We start from the raw sequence: 23,495 nt of genomic DNA, 5'->3' as shown, positions 1-23,495 counted from the left end.
GTTATCTGTGCCTCAGAGACAAGGGCATCCTGGGAGCCTCATGCCCCCTTAGGTACCAGCATCATCTACAGTTGATATTTCTCATATAAGGAGACATATTTTCAAATGTATGTAGAAGCTGTCAAATAAAATGCACACTCACTTACAAGTGCTATAGAATGTATACGTGTTAACAGTCATTTGTATTTTTTCTCAGTCAAAGGATTTTAAAAGTAGGATGGCTATCATGGGGAGCAGGGAGCTGGTCTGCAAAATGTTTTGGTTCTATAAAAGAGTATACTCAAAAAGTTAAGAAATCACTTTACAGACTGACACCGACACTGATGCCCTGAGAGGTAGCATGTCCTGGCCAAATTTTGGAGCAAGCTGGGGCCCCAGTAGGGTACTCAGAGCAGGGTAGGGCCCCATTTCTGTCTCGTCAGGGCAGGCCCCATATCTCAGCAAAGGAGGGTCTGCCCCGGGGCTGCAGGAACTTGAGGGACTAAGAGACCAACAGAAGTTCAGGCCCCTGCTTGTCTTCCAGCAATGCAGGCACAATTCCAGAAACCAAGAAAGGACCCCAGCCTTGCCTGTCATTTACTTCCTGCTGCTCTTCCTAAGGCTGGCATTTGTAGGACCGGCTGGGGAAGAAGCCAGCTATGTATGGACAAGCAGGAAGGTCCCCCTACTCCACACAACCGGGCTAGAGGGACAGACAGCCCCCGACACACACACAATGGAAGGAAGCAAAGGAAAGACATTTCTGGAGCACTTACTACATTTTTACAGGTTAGTATTTTTCTGTTGTTTTTAACCTCAACAATCTGTAAGGCAGATCTGACAACTCCCATTTTTACAGAACCACTTCAGAGAGATCAAAAACTGTTAAAAGGCAGAGCCAGCACCTAACCTTGACACCACCCAGTCGGGCCTGATATGTGTTCTGGGGGTGCAGAGCTGCTGGAGGGAGGCCTGAGAGAGGTGAGGCCCAGCCCCCACAGTCCCTGCCTCATGAACATCCTCTGCCTGTCTTTGTTCACAAAACTGAAAAAGTGATGATGGCTTTCCTTCCTCTCTTTAAGAAAACAACAGAACCAAAACAAACAGAGAAGGGGAAGTCCCCTCCTACAGCTTTTGCTGGATATAAAAGGAAGAAATAGTTCCAGTCATGCCATGGGCCACCCTGCTGCTGCAACAGGGTCTGGGAGGGGAAGAGAGAGCACCCCTCACGAAAACTCAAAACTTCAGCAGCTCCCACTTCCTGGTCCTGCTCTGAGCTCCTTGGTCTCACCCTCAGCTACTTCTTCTGCCATCAGTGACCTCACCACCCCAGATCGAACACACACACACACACACACACACACACACACACACACACACACACACACACACACAGCTGAACCAGCTGAAACTTCCCAGAGGGCTTTAGTAAATCCTAAGAAAGAGGAAATAAAAACATTCATGCCCAAAAAATAAAAACAGCCCCCAAACTGCACACCAGCACTGTCAACCTCTCATGGCCAGTTCCCTTCAAGGTTTCTAAGCCCTGCCCCATTTCTCTCTTCTGAGCTATCTGCATTCAAAGCCTCTAGAGCAGTGCTAGTCTACAGGGCATCCTCCTTCCTGAAGTCAGGCTTGTCTGTACCTTAGCAGCTGCAACAGTCAAAATCTGTAGTAGCCTTGGGTTCAGGATACTGTAGAATACCCACCTCCACCCTGACCAGGACCCTCACATTCATCTCCAGTTCAGCTTTCAGTTCCAGATGCTGACTGGCTCATTTAGAGTGATTGACAGCTTCAGAGATCTGCCCCCTGCATTAAGGATAGTGGCCTTAAAGGCTCAGCACTGTCATCCTCACTGAGCCTGCAATAACAGAACTTAGTTTCACAGAACTGGATCATCAGTCAGCCGTGCTCTTTGACAGGGACTCTGGGGTCAGCAGCACCTTTTGAAAACTGTCTGGATAGATTAAGGAATTTGTGGTGGGAGTTCAAGGTCAGACTGTAGCTGGAGAATAGATTTTTCCCCACTGAGACTAATTAGTCTCAGCAAATACTAAATGAGTACTTAGTTATGTATCTGGCACTACTCCTGTGATGTGGGAAATGTAAGAAGACAGATTAGTCTGAGTCTCCCAGGGACCTGAGAGAGATGATGGTGGGGAGAGGATTGTGCTTAAACAATTAAAGAGTCTATATGGAAACTCTACTCTTCTTGGAGCTATGGGAAGTTAGAGGGAGAAAGAGCAAGGGTGATTGCTAACTATTTGAGGATTACTGCACCACAGGACTCTAAGCTTCCGGTTGTACCCAAGGCTAACAGGTCCTGCCTGCACTTAGTAGCTTCTCAGGTGGTGTCTGTTGGACAGAAAACCACTGTCTGGGCTTTCCTGGCAGCAGAGGGTCAGAGGAGGTCAAGCAACGACTACTCTCCTGAGGATGAGGCCAGGGCAGGGCTGAGGCCAGACCTGCCACCTCTGAGCAATTCCATCTCCTCAGCAACACTTAGCCTTTATCCTTTTTCATCTGAGCATTAAGGCAGCCCTCCTGCCTTTTTGCTTTGTGCCTTTATTACATCCTCTAATTGACCTCTGGAGCTATTGTGTGAAAACACAGGTCAGATTGTGTCATGCTCTCCTTCAAAAGCCTTTGCTGTCCATTTCCCACCAAATAAAGTCTATGACAGTGCCTCTCTCCCCACAGCTGGAGTGAGCACAGTGATTAGCGGCTCAGGCTCCACACTCTACCTCTTACCAGTTTGTGACCCAGGACAAGTTACCAATACTTCCCAAGCCCCAATTTCCTTTCTGTAAAAAGATGCTAAGAGTGTGCACTTATAGAGTTCTGGTGAGGGTTAAGTGAGATGTATCCTGCATAGGGATACACAGTGGAGCTCTAGAGCCCTCAACACTCATTGGCTTTACTCAGCATTATGAAGATGATAGATTTGTCTTCCCACTGACCCAGGAAGCTTCTTGAGAGCAGGCACCACATGATAGTTGCCCTGTACCCTCTCCCAGGTCTCAGCTCAGTCTTGTGCCAGCTCAGCATTGTAGGAGCTCAGTAATGCTTGTAGACCAGGGAGTAGAGTTTGGAAAGGGGACTTGCAAGTGGTGGATTTATTTCTCCCAGCTCACAACACCCTCCTCTGCCATCCCAGCCCCTACACACTCCTACTCAGTCTTTAAGACTGCTCTGTCTGCCTTGTACAGAAAGCCTTCCCTGTTGCTCTGGCTGGGCCAGGCTCCTCGGTGTCCCCACTGCACGAATGGCAGATAAGTCTTGATCAATGCACTATTACATACTAGTTCTTGATTTAGGCAGCTGGCTCCCCAGAGGCTGTGCATCCCTCTTACTCCTCTGCATAGTCTGGCTCAGCAGCTGACCAGAGGGGTTTCAATTAATGAATTAATGAATTTACTCTGTGACCTTTAGCAAATTCCCTCTGTCTCTTTCTAACAGAGGGAAGAACTCTCTTTCTTGGATAAATTAGAGGAAGGGGCCCAGAGATAGAGGGCCAGGAAAGAAAAGGAGTGGCTTGTGAAACCCACTATGGCCAGATGCATCCATCAGGGGTGGGCACGTTGGCCCACCCAGTGAAAGAGCCGGGGGAGAGACTTATCCCCTGATATGCCCCTTGGTTCTCCTCATGTGGGGAAGGAAGGACAAGGACCATGGGGAAGTCTGTTTCCAGGTTCTTCCCATCCAGTAACTTGGTCCCCAAGACCTCCCCACAGGATCTGCCCTACCCTCCTGGCCATCAGCACTATCTGTGACCTTGAACCAGTTACCACTCACCCTCAGACCTCCAAGTTCTCCTCTCTACCGACCTGGGCTTAATGCGCCAGAGCCTGGCAAGGAGCCCAGGGGTGGAATCCTGGCTGCCTGATCTCCCCTCACTGGGGTGTTGGCCCAGGCAGGCAGGTTTCAGGTTTCAGGTTTCAGAGTGTTTTCCTGTCTAGGGCACTTTCTATTTTTCAATACTTTTCCTATCACAGCCAAACAACAAAAAAGGAAATTGGTGAGCCTTCTAAGGGCTGGGAAGGTTTGGATGCGCAGAATCCACCATGGGAAAGGCCTGGAGGCAGGGCTGCAGGGGAAGAGGCCCCCCTTCTACCTTCATTCCCCAACACCCCCCCTCCCTTCGGGGCTGACTCATTGTTTTGCAACAAACTGCAGGCAGCCAGGGTCTGGCAGTTTCTTAAGTCCAGCCCCAAAGCAGTTGGGTTCACTCCCAGCCCTCCCAACCGCCCAGCCAGGCCCAGACCGATTGGGTTATCTCCACCCGCATCCCCTTTGTTTGGGGCGGTCACTTGTCCACCCGAGGTAAACAAACTCTGGGAGAGTGACAGAAGCAGCCTGCTATCTCCGAGGCCAGAGGCCTGGCTGGGGAGGAAGCAGGAGTTTCAGAGAGAGATTCCCTGGCGGGGAGGAGGGATTTCAGAACGCAGCATCCAGCGGCGAGTACCTCCGTTCAAACCCCAGGTCTGCCACTTACTGCTGGTGACCTTGGGCAAGTCACTGACCCTGTCTGCTTCAGCTTTCCCATCTACAAATGCCAGGGTAATAGCACCTTCCTTCTAGAGTTGTTCTGTACATTGAGAGTCACATATTTGTGAAGGGTTATATTAATGATGTTAGTTTTTTTAAAGAGCTATATATATAATGGTTTTAAACTTTGCGGGGAGGAAAGAAGGTCTATAAATAATGTTAAATAAACTCAGCACCCAAGGCCAGGCTCTGAGGGACTTCCCTGGTGTCCCATTCCTCCCCCACCCCCCCACCCTCATCACTCCCTACAGCGATCCGATCTGGGCTCCAGTCTGCATCCCTGAGATGGGGGCATTGATGAGCCCCAGCAGGACAGGGACTGAGGCCCCAAGCTCCTTTTCAAATGGAAGTTGTTCAGGGAAATTCTCCAGGGAGGCAGGCCCCAGCCTGGGAGGGTCTGGTTGCCTGCGGGGTTGCACAGAGAGGCTCCTGGGTTTCCTGCAAGAGCTTTTGGAATTTCAAAAGGATATTCCCAGGGAGGGACAACCTGCAGGGGTAAAGTGACAGAAGCAGGGTGGCCTTGCTGCAAGCTCTCCCTGCAGCCCATCCGTGGGACCTGTCCTGCAGTTTTCTTCTCTGTCCTGATTTTGCTAAATAGCTGATTTCTTAGGCTCAAGTTCCAGATTCAAATCCTGATTCTGACACTTACTAACTGAAAGACATTGGGCAAGTTACTTTCTCTGAAGCTCCATTTCCTTGTCTGTAACAAGAGACAATAACCCCGCCATGCATGTCGGGAAGGCCAGAGGCAACACAGGCAAAGTTCTTAGTTCCATGCTGTGTGTGGAACCAGGGCTACATCGGTGGGTGTCCTCTAACCCATCCCTTGGGACCTGGGAATCTCCTTACCTCCAGCCTAACTCTATTTGACAGTAGCTTGGTTTCCCTTCGACCCACCCTGCTTCCTGCATCCTTTCCGATGAAGCGAAGGGCCTGCAACAGGCTTCTTGGCCTCTTCCTTCCTGGTTCCCCAACGGTGCCAGTATTGCACAGAAGTTAACAGAGGGCACTTTGGAGTCCGAGACATCCAGGCTCCTCCATCAGTGGGATCCTGGATCACAAGGCATGGGTCCTCTCCAAGCCTCTGTACTCAGTCATTCATTCAGCAAATATTTCTGAGCACCTGCTCTGCACCTGACCTTGTGCAGGCTACTGAAGGTTCTATGCTGAAAAGACAGACGTACCCTCAGACAGTCATGTCTAAGAAGGGAGACACTATTAGAATAATGTCTTTCCAGACATGTAATTACTGAGTGCTACAGAGAGTAAAGGGTTCTATGGGATAGTATTTCCTGATGGCCTCAATAGAAGGTATTCCTGAGGTATTTAAGCCAGGACCTGAAAAATATTTGAGAACAGTAAGAGTTGGGGAGGAAGATGGGGAGGACACTGGGCACACAGCAGTAATAGCATGCTCAAAGGCCCTGAGGTTAGAGGAGTTTGGTACTCATACTAAAAGGAGTTCATAATGAGTGAGCAAATGAGAAACTCAACATGAGTTTCAAGAGTAGAAAGGGCCAGATGTGGTGGAACCACATAGACCTTGGGAAAGACTTTGGCCTAGAACCATGGAGTAGTTTTAAGGAGTAAAGGGATGTGGTTAGAGCTCTTTCAAAACTGTCTTCAACAGCTGAATGGATAATGGCTTGGAATGGATTTCAGGAGACCAAGGAGGGGACTATCTTTCAAGGGAGAAGAGATGTAGTTAGAAGAGGATGCAGAGCTGGAGAGAAGGGTGCAGAACCAAGACATGCTTAGGAGGAGGTTTAACAGAGATTAGTGGTAGGGTAGGTATGGAGGTTGAAGGTCAAATACAACTCTCAGGTTTCTGATGAAACCTGGGCAGAGGGCAGGGCCAGTTACTGAGAGAGGAACCCCCAGGGGAGGGGCAGGTTTGATGGGAGGGAAGACAGCAGGAGTTTAGTTTTAGAGATCTATGTTTGAACTATCTATACCAAGTAAGCAGCTGGATTCAGCAGTCTTGAGTTTAAAACAGAGGGTCTAGATTGAGAATTGGAAATTGTAGATATAGAATTAACATAAGAATAGACAAGATTATCTGGGAGAAAATAATCTCTGCTAGTCAAAGAGACTGGGGCTCAAGGCTGGAGGAGCACCCCATTGAAGTGTCAGGTAACATGGGAGCCTCAGTTTTATCATCTCTAAATGGGAAATAGTAGCACCCATAGCTCACAGCATAATTGAAGATTATATTAAATAAGGGGTGTAAGGCACTTACTCAGTGCCTAGGACAGAGACAATGTACAAGAAATGATGGGAAGGAAAGTGGTGATGATGCATTTGGTCAGCAGTTTTCTTCATTTGCAAGTGCCAGAAACTCAAATTAGTTTTAGGAAAAAAAGGAGTTATTCCAAGGATTCAGGATATCTCCTACAATCAGAGGAAGAACTGAATCACCAAGTCACAAACTCTGTTCTACAAGGGACTCTCACTAAGCCTCTCATCTTTGCTTCCTGTTGGAATCAACTTCTTTCTCACATTCTCTGACTGGCTCAACATAGCAAGGGACCAGCTGCAGGCCAGGTCTGCATTTCACATCTTGATGCTACCTCCACCAGAGAGACTTACTCATATTCTCTCTGATCCCAAGTCCACAAAATCTCAGGGGACTGTGAATGGCTCAGCTTTGTTTGGGAACCTATCCCAGAAACACTCAGTACAGGGGAGCAAAGAGCCTGGTGGCTTCAGTAAGATGGCATTGCCATATTGGAGGGGGAGAAAGGCGGGCTGCTATGTCAGCAAAACAATAAGCAGCCCCCTCAAAATTATTAATCTGCAAATGTCCTGGCAGTCAAGAAAGGGGGCTAATCAGCCCTGCAGGTGATTTTAAACAAAGCACAATACTTGGCTGTGTTGCCCTCTATTGATCCTGACACTCCCTTGATAACCATCCCCACACCCGCCCAGCTCCCCGTCACCTGGACTCACCAACAGCCTCACCACACAGCTCCCAAACTCAATTCCCCCACCTGCTCCCATTCCAGGAAGTCCTAGAAGCTGGACCTCCCCTTGGTCTTACTTTTGAGGAGTACCTTCTTCAGAGGCTTTGATGGCCATCCCAGTCCCTAGGACTGAAGCCAGTTTCCTGAGCTTTTTCTCAACCTCTCCCCTCCTATCACTGCACCTCTCATATCAGTCAGGGCCCAGCTTACCCCAGACCAGACCTTCTCCAAGACGACCCTCTGACCTCTCCAGCCTCATGCTCCCTCCCACTGACCTCCGGACAGCCGGCTGCAATGTTCAGTGCTCACATTTACAGAGTGCCTTTCGCATGCCACTGAAGTTAGTAAGTGCTTTTACATCCTTCATCTCACTTACTCCCTGAGTGACAGATACCACCACCCCTTTTGACAGAGAGGAAACAGGCTCAGCAAGGTTCAGTAACTTGCCCCAAATGACACCATTGGTCAGTGAAATAACCAGAACTTGAATCCAAGACTGACAACCAACCTCAAAACCTTTGCTCTAAATCAAGGGCCAGCAAACTTAAGCCCTGTGGGTCATTCTGTCCACTACCTGCTTCTGTGCCGCCCTGGGGCTAGAATGATTTGTTCATGGTTGGAAAAAAAATCAAATGAAACAAAATTTTGGTACACATGACTTACTTATCATTCACTTACTGTCTCTGGCTGTGTGACATTACAATGGCAGGGCTGAGTAGTTGTGACAGAGGCCTGCCTAAATTTTTTTACTATTTGGCCCTCCACAGAAGAAGTTTGATGACCCTGGCTCTAAAAGGTACCACCAGCCTACCTCAACTCCACAGCCCCACAGGGTTCTAAACACTCTGCCTGCCTGTGAGGAGTTGCTCTATTTCTCTGAATGCTGAGCCTGCTGGAAGATCTTGGAAGGAAAGCAGGTGGGTTTTAGTCCTCTTTGTACCTTCAGGTACTCACGACTTGCCTTGGATGGGAGAGAAGGTTCTAAACCCGAGAACATCCTGAACCAACCCCTACTGGCATCCCCCTGCTGAGCCAGGCTATCCATACGGGAGTGGATGGTGGGGAACCTTTGAACCCACAGGATCTGACTCATCTGAGGTGCACGCTGGGTCTTGTTTGGTTTTCAAGGAACCAGTTTCAAGTAAAGAAGCAAAAGGAATGGGTCTTATCCAGGAGAATGATTCAGAAAATTGTCCTGTGGACTAAGTGGGGTCATGACAATGCTAAGCCTAAAGGCTGACAAGTAGTAGGTGCTTTATGATCAGCAGTGAGGAGGAGGAGGAGGAGGAGGAGGGAAATGGGGGATTTGGGAGCTGCCAGCTTTTGCTTGCCTGTATTGGGCTTTTGTGTAAGTTAGAAAGAGGCTCCCCTTCCTCCAATACCCAGAGCCCTGACCACACAGGACCCACTTGGTGAGCTGCTCTTCAGCCCCACTCCCTGCTCCACAGCTGTGGCAGCCCTGCTAGACCTGAGACTAGGGAGGCACTGAATGGGGTCCCCCCAACTCAGCCACGAACTCGGTCCATAAACACTCCTGGGCTTCAGATTCCTCCTCTGTGCAATGGGGACACCTGTCTGGTCTCCCTCAGGCAGTACCAATGATGAAATGAGGGAGCAGATGTGGAATCAAGGGTGGAGGGTTTTGATATGAACCAAATGACCAAAGCCTGCCATTTCCAGAAAGGATTTTGTTAATGATATTTTTAGAAATTATCTCCTATAGAAAGTTTGGAAACAGAGGGCTATATTGCCCCAAATGTACCAGGCCAGTATCATCTCTACACTTTATTTTGCTCCGGGGGAGGAGGCAGGGACAGAGGAAGACCCTGGAGCAGTACTTCTCAGCCTCCCAGATGGGGGTGGAGGAGGCGGTGGGTGTAAAAAAGCAAATTTTGATCCAGTAGGTCTGGGCCTGAGAGTCAGCATTTCTAATAGGGTCCCAGATGATGTGCATCTGAGGACTATACTCTGTTGCTAGGCCCTAGAACACCCTAGAGCAGCCCGAGGAGGTGAGGCCAGACTCTCTTTGCCCCATGGGGACAGTAGGAGCACTGAACATTTCCACCAACCCAGCAGACTTGCTTCTTGAATTCAGAGCGTGAGGTCAGTCTGGCTGGACCCAGATCTGGAAACCGTGGGAGTGAAGGCCGAGGACCCCACACCCCCCAGTGTGGGGACCGAAGCTGGGAAGGCAGGGAAGGGCTGGGTTTCCCCAGATCAAAGCAGGTTCCCCAGTCTTTGATTCACCAACAAGCAGCCTCTTCGGAGGCTGACTGGAGTTTGGAGCTGGCTGGCCTTGGGGCCTGGGGTGAGTGGTCAGAGGCCCCAGTCCCCTCTCTTTTTGCATAATAGCCGGGCTGCCTAACAAAAGGGCGGTCATTGAAAAGGCCGTATGGGGCTGTTAAAGCTTCCGGCAATGGTTTAATTGGGGGCGATTAAAGTGTCCTCCCCGGGAAGGCCTGCCCTTCAAAGGACAACCAGGCCCGACTCCCCCGCCCTCAGCACCTCGCCCCTTGGCCACGCCCCATGTGGTAGCCCTGCCCCCAGCCTCTCCCCTCCACCACCTTGCCCCCCACTTCTCTGCGGCTCCCCGCAGACCTGGGAAGTGGGCGGCTAGACCCTTTGGCCAGCCTGTCTAGGGGGGTTCCGTCCCAGCCCCAGGACCATCAGCACCATTTGTTCACACAGTTTGGTCTCGTGGCTGAGGCAGGTAAGACTGAGTCAAAGACATACTGCCCCGGAATCGGCCCATCCGGACCACTCTCACTGTCTGTCCCCCAAGGCAACTATACTGGCCTCTGGGCCCCTCCTTGAGCTCCCTTCCCAGCCCCTCTTCCCTGGGCCCTCGACTCTCTGGAACTTCATGGTCACTGCTGGGAGTCCATGGCCTACCAAACATTAATCTTCCACACATCTGCTGAGCACACTACCTGGGAGGTAGTGGTGGTTCACCGGACAGGGCCAGCAGTGGGGAGACCCTGGATAGGTGGATGGCAAAAGCAATAAGGCATACAAAGCTAAAACGAGGTGAGCTATAGGCTGACACCTCTTTCTGGTGGGGCTGGGGGAGCAGAGGGACAAGGAAGACTCTCTGGGAGTGACAGAGTCTATAGGTTGAACACCGGCAGCTTGATTGGGCCCATTTGCCAACCTTGATATTATTAGCAAGGCCACAGCTGGCTTCACTAACACACTTTACCCATCCAACCAATGTGGGATCTTTGGCCAGGCAAGTGGGATAGAACTTCCATCAAGTCTAGAAATAGTTGCTCTGGGGGTATCTGGTTCATATACTTGCTCAGAACCCAGTGGGATCTCTCAAATCCCTTCTCTGGCTGAACAAACCTACAGGGAGACGTCTTCAGGGTTGCTCCGGGAGCCATTTTCCTCGAGGCCCTCCTCCCACCAAGAGATCCAAGCCTTTCCCTTCAGGGTGCCCTGTTTTATCCCTAGGTTTCTCCCCATGTTGACTGGCCAGTGCCCCTCTGGGGATGGCCAAGGGTCTCTGGGATTTGCATATCTCAGGTAAGGAAAGTCCCTCATTTTTCCCAGGCGAGTGTGGGATAAAATGAAGCCCAGAGCCTGGGAGGTAGGGAGGCCTAGGCCTCACCTGCAGGCTGCAGAAAGCCTCCATCATGACGTCCCTATTCTCAGTCCTCTGTAAGGAGGTGTCTGTCCCTGGCTATCCCCCTGCCCACCCAACAGCTTTCCTGTCCTGTCCCTGCAACCTGCTTTGGCTCTCAGAAGCCTGTGCAGAGCAGGGCCAAGTAAACTGGGGCACTGGGACGGGGAAAGGGCAGAGGCTCTGAGCAGTCTTCTGACTGCACCCCAAAAGCCAGGCAGGTGCCCTGACTTTGATTTTCTGCAATTTCGGATCTCAAGAGCTGCGCTGCTGCTGGAGCAGCTCACTAAGCGGAGCAGCTAGTTGTGAGGTACAGGATCCATCCTGGCCCTGCTCTACCTCTGAAGGCTCCTGGAGGGCAGACAGCAGACATCAAAGGTTTCCTCACCAGCCTCAGCCCCTCAAAGAAGTCCCCTGGTGAAGCAGCTCTGGACTTCTGGTTCCCTGGACTGGACACCTGAGTGGTGCCCTCTACAGGGTGCATGCTGCGGACAAGCAGACATGGTGGAATCAGGGCTATACAAACTTGGGAAGGAGCTGACTGCTCCCCTCCGTCCCAGTCACCCTGCCCCCCAGACTGTCCTTTACTCCTAGGGTGACCAACTGGTCCAGTTGCCCTGGGACTGAGGGAGTTCCTGGGATAAGGGACTTTCAGTTTTAAAACCTAGACAGTTTCTGGCAAACTAATCCCAATTTGCTCAGGACTAAAGGTTTTCCAGGACAGGCTTTCAGTGTTTAACTGGGAAGGCTCCGGGCAGATTGGGACAAGCTGTTCACCATACTTTCCCCATAGCATGGCCTTTGCTCCCATTGGTCCCCTGAAACAGTGTACAAAGGCCACCACCAACCTTCAAAGGCCAGTTCCAATGGCCTCTTCTGCCTCTTCCGGCCCCATGGAGGGGTAGGAATGGCGGAGGGCTGGAGCTATACCCAGCCGGCCTGGAGGGTGCAGCAGGGTGGGGCGAGGGGGCAGGGCAGTGACAGCCTTGCCTGTCGCACCCTCTCTGGGCTGGCTGCTGGGGCTGCAGCCTTTATCCCTCCCTCACACTATCTGGCCGCTGAAGGAGTATCTCCTCCTTGCCCACCCCAGCCCTGCCCTGGCTCAGATAAGAAGAGGGGCCACCCTGGGAAGACAGAGGTGAAGCTGTGGCCTGGGGCCTCCCCTGCCCTGGACCTCCCTGCCCGACTCTTGGCCCACCATGGCCAGAAAATCAGCAGGCATCCTCTTGGGGCCCATCCCTGCCAGGGCAGCTGGAAATTTCCTGTGTTCATGTGTTCATGTAACAATGAGAAAATGGGGCAGGAGAAATGAAAGGACCTACCCAAGGTCACAGGGCCAGACCCACAGGACTTAGGGGCAGGCAGCTGCCTCAGAGGGCAAGCCCAGAGGCACTTGCACTGAGCTCTGTGGCAGGTATGTTTAGAGGGAGGAAGACCCACAAATGAAGATTCAGCGCTACCTCCCTGCCTCCTGGCCAGCCTCCCAGACCACCCAAGCCCCGAGCCTTGGGGTCCACTTTCTACAGGGTTCAGGACCCTTGTTCTGCCTGGGCTTCTCCCTCCAAAAGAGTCAGCTCTTCGCTGCCAACGCCCAGCCCTAGTGCTGTCAGGGTCCTGCTTACGAGCCTCCCTGGGTTCCTACAGCTCCAGGGCAGCGAGACACCCCACTCTTTCCCTGAGCACTCTCCATCCCAACCACCACCCCACTTCCATCCTTCAGGCCCTGGCTGTGGCCACGGAATTCCTTGTGGTCCCCAAACATGCCATATCTTCTCTTGCATCTGCTCAGCCTGGTCTCTTCACAGGGAAGGGATATCTTTCCTTCACCTGGAGCTGTGGTAATCCTGCTGGTCTTTCAAAGGCCTTCTTACATGTTTCCGCCTCCAGGAAGCTTCCCTGAACATTCAGAAACACATTCTTTCTTTAAATAGCTTTAGCACTTACCATGTGCCAGGCACTGTGTTTCATTTAATCCTCACCATAACCACAAGCAGCAAGTACTTCAATATTACTATCCCTATGGTATAGACAAGAAACTGAGGCACAGAGAGGTTAGGTAAAGGCTCAAAGTCACACAGCTCTAAAGGGACAGAGGCAAGATTTAGTCTCTGGCAGTTTGGATACAGAGTCTGAGCTCTACACAACCAATGGCCTGCCCCTAGTGGTGTTTGTACCTCCATTAGCGCCCCTCCACACACCCCCCGGGTGGTATGTGAATCTTTCATATACTATCCTGGCTATATTTGACTAGACGGTCCTCAAGAAAGGAGCCACTGGTTTTGGACCATCTATCTTCCTGCAGGAGTTTTAGTATTTGTTTAGAGAGCTCCGAGGAGGACCCTTGCGCCAGGCCCCTGCACAGCCCTAGAGGCCCTTCTGAGAGGGAGCACGGGGAAGGACAGAATTTTCTTTCTATTAACCCTCAGCCCGGTTTCTCAGGAGTCTCTGTCTGGTTTCTTTTCGGCTCTCAGGGCCTGAGAACCACTGGAGCATGAGATGTGTGCAGGGCAGCACAGGTCTGGGATCTTGGCTCCTGGGGGCTCTAGTGGCCCCCTAGGACCTCTCTCTGCCCCTCTAATCCCTCCCTCCCAAAGGCCAGATCCATGTCCACCTCTTCTAAGAAGCCATGCCTGCTCCCAAGCCTGCCCGGGCCTGTTCTCTCCATCCCCTTCCTGCCTGTCTCCTGCACTATCTGGGGGATGTATGGATGTTTCTGGATCCTCATGCCTACTCTAAGCTCTCTGCCTGCAGCACCCCTCCCAGCCACACTCCCACACACCCCTGCACAGGGCTCTGGCTGCACTCCAGTGAAGGAGGGGACAGAGGAAAAGTAACTTTGCTTTGGAGTGACCCCACGGCTTCTTGATGCACCCTGAAGATTTCAGTCCTCTGGTGAGGGTCAGCCAGGCTCAGACTCGCTGACTTACCCAGGTCTCAGGGTTGGGGCTGGGAGAGGAGGTGCATGCATGCCCAGGGGTGCACATGCGTGTGTGTCCTTGCACCCATGGGTGACTGTGCACCATGGGTGAATGTGTGTCAGTGTGATTCATATACTTCTTTGCACAGTTTGCTTCTATGCTTGTACACCCCTGGGTACGTGCAGAAATCAGCGCAGGAGTCCCCTCCCCCTGTACACCTAACTCTTACTCATCTCTTGGGATGCTCCCCTGCCTGCCACATCCCGAAAACCTGTTCTGACCTCCAGCTCACAGTCCTTCCTCAACCCCCTCTCCACTGACCCTGCGGCCCTGACCTGCTGACCTGCACCACAAACACTACCTGTCTTGTTCTGGTTCAGGCCTAGAGTTTAGTCATCCCTTCTCCCTGAGGGTGAGGCTAACTCCTTTTCAAATTACCTCCAGAGCCCAATTTAGGACAAGGGACAAAACCTTGCCAATACACACTCACTGACCTGAATCAAAATCAACTCCATTGAAAGGGACTGCATTTGAATGAATGGAAACCCAAGCTTTCCTCTTTCATCTTTGAATTCTTTTTTGCTCTCTGTATCTTTCTGTCTGTACTTTCTCTAACTTGTTTGCTATCCCAGTCTTCAGCTTACAAAGTATTTCCTTGTACACCCATATCTTATTCAAACCTCATGACAATCCTTCAAGATAAGGATACTTATCCTCATTGAACAGATGAGGAAACTGAGGCTCAGGGAGGCTATGTGACCCACCCAAGGTCACAAAGCCTGGAAGCAGGGCCTGGAATTCTCATGCCTGAATGGACACCATCCCCCACCTCTCCCCACCAGTAAGCACTTCAGGGGTTAGAGAGCAAACCAGGGCCTAGAGGGGGTTCTTCCTGACCTCCTCACACTCTTCTCATGTCCTGAGGGCACCAAGGGAAGGAGACGAAGCAGGGCCTACAGAGCCAGGGGTGACCCCACCCAGCCAGCACTCCCAGCAGCCTGAGAAGCAGCAAGATCTATGGACATTGTTCCCAGCCTGTGGTTACTGATTTGACCACCGTCCTGTTTCCCCTCAGCCAGGGAGTTAATGATTAAGGAAGGGATTAAATATTAACCACCTGTCGGGCCATGGCGTAATGTCTCAGTCTGCACCTGAGCCTACCTAAAAATACCTCCCACCTGCCGTGGGCCAGCCCCATGCATGACCTCTAAGCCCCTTGCCTCTGGTCTCCACCTCCTTGTGCACCCACCCTGGCCCTGGCCCTAGCCCACCTTCTTCCCACCCATGCCCACTGCATCACATTCTCCCATTCCCACAGCACAGATACAAGAAGTTTTCCTGTAGCTTGGCAGCTGCAAGCCACATCACAGGAAGCACTCCTGGCTGACTTCTGGAGGAGGGGGGGGGAGGGGAGGGGAGGAGGAGGGGGAGGAGGAAGAGGAGGAGGAGGATTCGCCTGCAGCTAACTGCTGAGTGTTCGTAGGACAGCCTGGGTCAGTAGGCTGCATTCCTCTGTGTGATCTCGTTTATCAGTGCTCTTATCTCCTCTCCCAAGTCCTTCCTCTACAAGACCTCTGAGTCTACACATACCAGGCCCCAACACCCTGGGCAATAGGGATTTATTTCACTAAAGGAGCACAAAACAGCGGCACACCCCAACTAAGCCATTCTTTTCTTTCTTCCATCAGTGAGCTCTGGGGGCCACCTCCAGGAAGCCTTTCAGACTAACCTGGCCCTCAGCATTCTCTGGCCCATGCTCCCCCAGTTTACCAGCCCTGGGTGATTGAGGCTGGTGCCGGCCGTTGCACAGCTGCAGGAAACTGGCTGCATCTGTTAGAACGGTCCTTTGAAGTTCAATGTGCAGCCCATGTAGCCCTCGGGAGGCTGGGGGCAGGGACAGCTCTATCTCACCCAAACCTGAGGCCTGCCCTCTGGTGAGCAAGCCTGTGGTCAGCTTCCCCACTGCAGGAACCACAGACAGTATGACACAAAGCTCACTCAGTCTTTTCTAGAAAAACGTGAATTCTTTATTCAAGTTAACAACTCTACTGAAAAGCTCTCAGTTTCTGCTCATGGGGAAGCCCCCGAGGTTGCCTGCCAAGCATCCACACAGGCTTGTACTACCCTCCCTATATATCCTGAGGAACTACAAACCCACTGCAAGCCTGGTCACAGGCATTATCATCCCTGTTTTACAGATGGGGAAACTGAGGCTATGTGAGGTTAAGAGACTTGCCCAGGCTCAGACAGCCAGAATGTGGCAGAGGCTGGCCTGCCTAACCCAAAAGCCAGACAAAATTTAAAAGAAACTAGCACTCTTCTTCCCAGAGCCTCAACCCCAAACTCAGCCCTTCTCCAAACCAGTTACTAGTGACTGTGTCTTCACATTCTCCTTTAAATTTTCTCTCACCTATATTGATGCTTGTACTCTTAATCCTATATCGACTCCCTGCATGGGACTCTTTCCAAGCCGAGGTGTTCCTGGTCTCCTAAGTATCAAGGAGGTGACTCAAGGAGCTTTCACATGGAGATTCAGAAGCTCTGAATGGGGATTTCCGAGTCCCTCCTAAAACAGGGCTCATCACTTTCAGATGTTTTGTTAATGCTTCTTGCAGAGACTTCTAGAAGGATCTATCACCTTCCTTCTTTCTGCAGATCGTAAATCATCTTACCAGACCTGGACTGCTTAAAATCAGCATTGCACAACGGCTTCCTCACACCACCGCCTGTGTTTACAGATGAGGAAGCCAAGGAAGCCGAGTGCCCTGCAGGCCGAGCGGCTCCCGCAGGAGCTCCTCAGGGTGGCAGTGGGGCTGAGGCTTCCAGGCTGACACCAAGGGGGCTTCCTTTGGCGGCTATAGCCCCCATCTCAGATGCAGAGTAGAACCCCCACCCCCAGAGCATGCAGCCTCACCCACACCCCTCCCTAGGCCACTGCTCCCCAGAGTCTGCCATCCCCCAATCCCTGACGATGACCCTGAGGTTCGCCAAAGAGCACTCAGAAGCCCAGGAAACTCACACGTCTTAGCCATAAACAACGTACCCATCTCCCACTCCTGCACACATCCTTCAACTCAGGCCTCCCTGTGGGCAGGGGAGTGCAGCCCAGGCCCTGTACCTTCTCTCAGGCTCTCAGAAGCTCAGATCTCCACGTAGGACCTAGGCTGGGCCCTCCACCCTGTCTTTTTGTTCTGATTTCTGTTTCTGACTTTTCTCTCTCACAGAGAAATATATACACAGTCACTGACACACTCATATGGAGATGAATCAGGCCAAGCAGGAGAAGGGCTGCAACACCAGTGGCCAGGCAGGGTTTGAATGGTGCGGGATGCTCAAGTTCTTTATTTGTACCTCTTTTACATATATTTGCATGGGCTGCTTTGAAAGCTCTCCATTTTCCCAGAGAACACAGAGAAGTAACGGGTTTGTGGGCAGAGGGGGCGCTGAGGTCTCTGTGAGGTTTCCAGATGCCTTGGGTGGGTCTCAGGATTCAGGTCCTGGAGTGCAGTGGGGAGAGGAGATGAATGTGGGGGAGCAGGTTAGAGGGAGTAGTAGGGAAGCAGCAGCTCCTGGCTGCGGCCTGAAGGACCTCACAGGTCCTGGCTGCTTTCCTGAGGCAGGCGCCACTTGCTGCACCCTTCCATCGCAGGTCAGACTGGGTCAGAGGGCATGAGTTTTCCAAAGGTCCAGGTGCATAGTGAGGCATGCTCCTGGGGCTAAGTACGGAAGGTAGTAGAGCAGCAAGAGGATGGGCACCAGCAGAAGGGGAACATAGCAGACTCTGAGGCAGGGCTAGAGGATAAGGGCACCCAGGAGAGAACTGCCCAGGACTGAGGGTGCCAGAGAAGGTAGGTCCTGCTCGGTAGGTTGACCAGACATTGAGGCCCAACACTATCTACCTCCCACCCTGCTCCTTAGTTCTCAATTTATTCTACACAGAACCTAAGACAAGATTCCAGGCAGCCACAGCTCTGGCCTGGCTGTGCACCCCTGGCTGGGTGACATTGGGCAAGTCTCTGTCCCTCTCTGAGCCTTAGTTTCCTCTTCAGTAAATCATCTTTGAGCAGATGTTTGCCATGGGCCCACCAAGTTCTAATATTCTGTTCCATCTTGGCCCATCCTTTCCTGGTTCCCCGGGCTCAGGGAACTTCAGAGTCTACCTCTAGAATCAAGTTCAAATTGGAGTGTTCAGGTCCAATTGGATCCCGTACCTTTCAACCTAATCAGCCTTATCTTTCCCTGTTTGTCAACAGTTTAACAGGCCCAGTTCCTCTCCGGCCCTGGGGTCCTTGCTCCAGCCTCCTTTCCTTTCCCCAAAAAGTGGCCCCCCTTCTGGAAAACCTGCCCCCTCCTGGAGCTCTGGCTTCATGGACACATGACCTGAGCAGTTGCACAAGTCCCTACACTTAGAAGGGTCCTGTGCTTGGTTTAATGCTCTGTTGATGCCTCTCTGAAATTTAAATATTTGAACAAGAGGCTCTGAATTTTCATTTTGTGCTGGGCTCCCCAGATTGTGCACCCGGTCCTGCCTTCCGCTCCTCCCATCAGCACCCCCTCAGCTCTGCCTCCCCATGGAACCCTCACTGACCCGGAGAGGGTCCAGCCTGGGATGGCCAGAACTACTGGTCCCCGGGGGAGGGGAGTGGAGAGACCCTTTGCGCATCATAGGCCTTAAACCTTATGTCATCTGGGGAAAGTAGCTTAGAAACTGCCAGGGGATGTGGAGAAACAGAAAGGGGCAGAGCCTTTGGCTCTGTCCTAGAAGGAAACCTGGCTTCCGCTCCAGAAGTCCCTAGTCCACGGAAGAGGCCATGCACCCTGCCCAGAAAGGCCCTAATCGCATGAGGGGGGCAGTTCTCTGTTGGGCACCGTGGGGCTGGGGACAAGCCCACACTTTGAATCCCACTTTCCTCCTGCCTGTGATCTTCGCTGGGTACAGTGAGAAGAGATGTGGCCTGCTTGTGGGGCTGTAGAAGAAGTGGGGCACCACCTCTGCCCCACTCCCTACCCTCCTGGCTCTCACTCCAAAAGCATCTCTCCAAGCCTCTCCAAAGAGAAGCCTCTCTACCTACACACCCCACTGAGGGTCATGAGGCAAAGCCTTTTTTGTTTGCCAACAGCCTCACTGAGTGGGGTGGGCATGCCCCTCAGGCTGCAGCCCCGCATGCCCTGCTCTGCAAGGGCCTGGATGAGGCGTCCTTCCTGTCACCACCTCCCTGGCCCCACGGTGTGTGGTTTGTCCTCCCCAGGACCTTGTGAGGCAGACCCCACCCCCATCCTAGAGCCACAAGGTGGGGTCTGAGAGCCTCTGCTCACCTGCAGGAGCCTGATTATCAGTATTCAGAGGTGGGGCAAAGCCTGGACTGCAGGGTTTGTGATCCTGCTGAGACCCCAGGGCCTACAGAGTCTTTGGGCCAGTAGGGGACCAGAGGAAGGGAGGGGATAAGTGGGCTGGACTGTCCCGACCAGCCTCTGGCTTCTTCTCCCAGCACCTTCTTTAACCATAGCACTGCCCACACCAGGTAACTGCTGGCCCCTGGGCCTCTGTTATTGAACACCTCCCCACCTTTCAGCTGCCTGCCTAGCCCCACTCATCCTTGAACATCTGACTTGAGAGTCTCTTTCCCCAGGAAGCCTCCCTTGAGCCTCAGGGCTGCCTAAGTGTCTCTCTGGCCTTGCCCACGCTGCTCCCTCAGAAAGTACTTTCCTGTGTGTGCTTCTAGTCTGACTAGTTCAGGCCTTCCTTCAGGCAGGCCTGTGTCACCTGCCCTTCATGACCTCTGGCAGGTCTGCTGTGGGGGTCAAGCTCTCAGGTGTGGTGGGCCAGCCAAGCTGGAGCAGAAGGGGAGGGGCAGGTTGGGGGTGGATGAGGCAGGATCTCTTCCCTCGCACATGTGCAAAATGTGTGTCCCATCAGCTATAAGAAGGGCTGCCACTCAGGAACCTACACACCTACAGAGAAGCATTCACAGGTGGTGAAGATGGGGCTCATCTAACAAAAGTGGCCTGCTTGTGTCACACAGGCCAGCAAGCAGGTCTGCCTGCATGGGCTGTTGGGGGCCTGAGCGCTGTTGGAGGCCTCGGTTGTCTGGCCCAGATGCATACTGCATGGAGGCAGGGGGTTGAACTAACTGGCCTCTCAAGGGCCTCCAGGTCAAGATTTGAGCATCCAGGTGTCCACAAGGAGAGGCGCCAGCTGACCAGCAGCCCCTTGCCTCAAATCTGGAGCTCCCTGACTCACTCCCTGGCAAGGCAAGTTTCCTCCCTCCCACCAGCCTAATCGGCTCCTGGTTCAGCTGCAGAAACGGCCAAACGTCTCTCTGGAACCCAAACAGGAAGCTGGGGAGAAGAGGGCCAACGGCTGAGGACCTCTGAGGCTCCTCCAGGCAACATGCGGGGAGGTGGGAGGGGCCGGGCCAGGCCCGCTCACCCCACAACGTGGCCTGGGAGGGCACCACAGGCGCGGGCACCGCAGCCACCTCGCCGAGGCAGGGCCCTTGAAGGGTCCTGGGGAAACAGTGGCCTCCTAGGGGAGACACTGTGCAGGGGGTCTTTTGGAACCCTTACTCCTGGGTCACTTTTGTTTTTCCTTTTTATGTAGACTTTATTTTTTAGAGCAGTTTTAGGTTCACAGAAAAATTGAATACAGAGAGTTTCCACATACCCTCTGCACCTACCACATACAGGCTCCTCCATCATCAGCCCCCACCAGGGTGGTACACTTGTTACAATGGATGAACCTACATTCACACATCATTATCACCCAAAGTCCATAGTTACCATTGGAGTTCCCCCTTGGGGGTGTACACTCTGTGGGTTTGGACAAATGTACAGGGACATGAATCCACTACTGTGGTACCACACAGGGTAGTTTTACTGCCCCAAAATATCCTCTATGCTCTGCCTATTCATCCTTCTCTCCTCCTTAACCCCAAGCAACCACTTATCTTCTTACTATCATCATAGTTAAGCTTTTTCCAGAATGTCATGCAGTTGGAATCACACAATATACAACCTTTTCAGACTGGTTTCTTTCACTTAGTAATATGCACTTAAGTTTTTTCCATGTCTTTTCATAGCCTGATAGCTCTTTTCCTTTTAGTGTTAAATATTTCTGTCTGGATATATCACAGTTTATTTACCCACTCATCTACTGAAGGACATCTTGGTTCCTTCCAACTTGTGGCAATTATGAATAAAGTTGCTCTAAACATCTGTGTGCTGGTTTTTGTGTGGATGTAACTTTTCAACACATTTGGGTAAATACCAGAAAGCATGATTGCTAGATCATAAAGTGCATGTTTAGTTTTGTAAAAAACTGCTTAACTCCCTTCCTAAGTGGCTGTGCCATTTTGCATTCCACCAGCTATGAATGAGAGTTCCTGTTTTTCTACATCCTTACCAGCATTTGGTGTTGTCATGATTTTGGATTTTGGTCATTCTAACAGGTGAGCAGGGATATCTTGCTTTAACTCACACTTCCTGGATGACACTAGGTGTTGAGCTGGATCACTTTTAAGGCAGATCATTTATTTTCTTAAAATAATTAATAATTAACTAAGATTTTGTTAACTTACTTCTTATCATCCCATGCTCGAGTGTCAAGTACCCAGGATGGAGAAATGCCTAAATCTCAGCCTCTGTTCAGTCATTGGCTCCCCACTAGCCTTGGTAAGTCACTTACCAACCTCAGACTCAGTTTCTCAGCCTATGAAATGGAACTCACAGCACTCTTTCCATTTGAGGGGTGTGTGTGTGGGGGGTCTCAGTCCACTAGGACCAGGTCCTGGCTTGGCATGGCGGGCAGTGGTGAGTGAAGCCAGGCTGCCCTGCCTAGTAGTGGGCCTGCAAATGAGGGAGCCCCACAGCCAGGCCTGAGGAGGGAGTCAAGGCCGTGCCCTGCAGCACAGCCCCAGGCCCTCCAGGGCTGGCGAGTGCGTTGTGGCACCTGTCTGGGCATCTGCTGCAGGGAGGTAGGGGGCTCCACATGAGAGGATGGGAGGGCAGGGCTCAGCAGAGAGCACCTGCCACTGAGCATGTTCTGCTGCAATCCCCCCAACACTGGGGCCAGAGGCTCTGAAAACAGGACAGGCGGGTCGGGGGACATGCGAACTGTAGGCAAACCTCAAGCAAACAGACAGAAGTTCTGGTTCTTCTCCCCATAGGAAAGGAGCCTGTGGTCTGGGAGCCTTGTCCCCATTGGAAAGGACAGGCTCTGGGAGCCTAGTTCACATGGGAGAGAGGGTTCAAAGCCTTGACAGCGGCCTAGGCTCCTCCAAGGCCTCCTCAGCCAGTTGGTGGTGGATGGCAGGGGGAATCAGCGAGCCAGGAGACCCCCTCCTGCCATCGCTTTTCAGGGTCCATGGGCCCTTTACACTCTTGCTCCCAGCTGGGCCTGCCCCAAGACCCAACAAAACTGTACTCCCTCTCCCCCAGCTTTCATTACGTCTTTCTTTTTTGACACTACAGGAAAAGAACAGAATGGCTCATAATCCCAAGTGCTCTGTTAACATCTGTTGACATAAAAAAAAAACAAACACCAATAATATACACACATGGTAGGAAAGTCAAGCAAAATACAAAGGTTTAAAACAAAAGTAAAATGCTTGCTCCCTTCACCCTTTCCCACCTCCATCTGAAGGCAGCCACTTCACAGGTCTTACAGAGCCTGCCAGGGGAAAATGTCATGCTCACACTAGCACATCTGTGTGCTTGTGTATCTGTTAACAAGTATGCGCAGGAAAGGAGACTGTGCTGGCACCTGGCCCCTTCAGCTTAACCTCACAGCTCAGGTACCCCTCTGCTCACATGCAGACCTGGCCCGTGCTTGTCGACCATTTCCCGGACAAGCTGTGGGGGGGCTGCTCCCCTGTGGTGTCTGGTCTTTTGTTGGGGAATTTTAAATGCATATTCCCCTCTTTCCTAAGCGCCCCTGGCCACCCTGGGTCATAATCATTTTGGTCCATCTTAGAACCCAGAAATCAGAGGTGCAATTAACCCAATGCATGCAGAGAGAGCTCCTGGAGGCAGGGAGGCCCCATGCCTTTGGGCAAGGCATGCATTTTTCTCTGAGCCTTAGTTTCTGCCTCTAGAACATGGGGTAACTCTCTCTTAAAGTGGAGGCAGAGCTTTTTAAAAGACAGTGTGGTCTAATGAATGGGCTTCCTATCCCCTTCCAGAACCTGGAGGTTATTTGATAACCTTGGACCTCTAGGTAACAGGGGAATATTAGATGAGGAAATGGAGGCACAGAGAGATTAAGGGATTTACCCAAGATCACACAGCTGGTAAATGGGGAACCTGGGCTGGAACGAGTCAGTCTGACTCCAGGGGTCGTGCTCCGGGTTGCCAGGTGGACAGTGGCTGCTTCAGGAAGGCATGACCGTGTGGAATGCCCAGGGACTACAGGGCTGGGTGGAGGAGGAGCAGGAGGTATGTAAGGGCTAAGGGGGACAAAGGATC

General features: G+C 51.9%; 1 long non-coding RNA gene across 1 annotated transcript; it reads left to right on the top strand.

Annotated features, from left to right (window-relative positions):
• Positions 1-518: 518 nt before the first annotated feature.
• On the top strand, positions 519-22,841 carry LOC118967012 (uncharacterized). The gene is made up of 3 exons (XR_005053784.2): positions 519-768; positions 8,261-8,410; positions 16,689-22,841. It is a non-coding gene; the product is annotated as an uncharacterized lncRNA (long non-coding RNA).
• The last annotated feature ends 654 nt before the right edge of the window (positions 22,842-23,495 follow it).

This window comes from Manis javanica, chromosome 1 (assembly GCF_040802235.1).
Source record: "Manis javanica isolate MJ-LG chromosome 1, MJ_LKY, whole genome shotgun sequence".
Classification (NCBI taxonomy): domain Eukaryota; kingdom Metazoa; phylum Chordata; class Mammalia; order Pholidota; family Manidae; genus Manis; species Manis javanica.
Note: the sequence above shows the minus strand (reverse complement) of the source record. Positions and strands in the feature narration are given on the sequence as shown.